The following is a 1,367-nucleotide window of genomic DNA, read 5'->3' as shown; positions in this document are numbered from 1 at the left end:
TATTCTGTATATTTATGGTCCTGGGTTCTAGGAATAGCTATAGCCATAATGCCATAACAAATCTCTCTGATTAGGGAAATTACCCTGTTAGAAAAGTGTGCTCTCTGAATAGCAAGATATCTTAGTCATTTACTATAACGTATCTTAGCCACCTACTATAACATAATAAAACAAATGTTATATTGAGATATATTTAATTTACAGAATTAGCAATTGAATAAAAAAGAATTTGAAAAGTATCCCTTTGTAAATGTAAACTCTATGACAACTACAATAGGTAAAATTCATGTGGAAAATAAGGGATTTTTAACAGATTGCAAACAGCTGCACTCCAGCCTGGGTGACACAGCGACACTCTGTCTCAAAAAAAAAAAAAAAAAAAAGAAAAGAATAGAAAAAAAAATCTGGAGAGTTCAACAAGCAGCATCCAAGATGCCGCCCAAAGGAAAAAGTGGTTCTGGAAAAGCGGGGAAGAGGTAGCAGCCTCTGGGAGTGACAGTGCTGACAAGAAGGCTCAAGGTCCCAAAGGTGGTGGCAATGCAGTAAAGGTCAGACACATTCTATGTGAAAAATATGGCAAAATCACGGAAGCCATGGAAAAGTTAAAGTCTGGGATGAGATTCAATGAAGTGGCCTCACAGTATAGTGAAGATAAAGCCAGGCAAGGGGGCGACTTGGGTTGGATGACCAGAGGGTCCATGGTGGGACCATTTCAAGAAGCAGCATTTGCCTTGCCTGTAAGTGGGATGGATAAGCCTGTGTTTACAGACCCACCGGTTAAGACGAAATTTGGAGATCATATTATTATGGTTGAAGGAAGAAAATAAAATCATATGAAAGACTGAAAAAAAAAATCTGTCAGCACACTCTTCTTGGCCTTCAATTAAAAAAAAGTAAGTATGACAAGGAAACAGCATTGATATATACAGAAGTAAAAAGCAAAAAAAAGCAAGCATATTGCCAGAAAACGAAAACAGATTTTTAACAGCTGTAATTAACATAGAGTAAACTGTACCTATTTAGAGTTTATAATTTAATAGGTCTTGACATACATATCTACCCATGAAACTATCATGTCAAGTAAGAAAATGGTCATCTACCCGAAGGATTTCTTGTTCCCCTTTTTAATTAGCCCTTCCTTACCCAGCTCTTTCCAACCCACATCTCCAGGAAACTGTAGATATGCTTTCTATTGCTGTAGATTAATTTGTATTCGTTAGAATTTTTAACAAATAAAAAACGCAGCATATATGTGTCATCCGGTTTGCAGTACAGTGGCACCATCATGACTCACTCGACCCTCAACCTGTTGGGCTCAATGTTCCTCCCATGTCAACCTCCAGAGTGTCTGGGACTAGTCAAACACC

General features: G+C 37.7%; 1 pseudogene; it reads left to right on the top strand.

The window, feature by feature from the left end:
* The first annotated feature begins 417 nt into the window (after nt 1-417).
* LOC102118516 (peptidyl-prolyl cis-trans isomerase NIMA-interacting 4 pseudogene) lies at nt 418-854 on the top strand (annotated as a pseudogene).
* Nucleotides 855-1,367: the final 513 nt, after the last annotated feature.

Source organism: Macaca fascicularis, chromosome 1 (assembly GCF_037993035.2).
Source record: "Macaca fascicularis isolate 582-1 chromosome 1, T2T-MFA8v1.1".
Classification (NCBI taxonomy): domain Eukaryota; kingdom Metazoa; phylum Chordata; class Mammalia; order Primates; family Cercopithecidae; genus Macaca; species Macaca fascicularis.
This window is presented reverse-complemented; position numbering and strand designations above follow the sequence as displayed.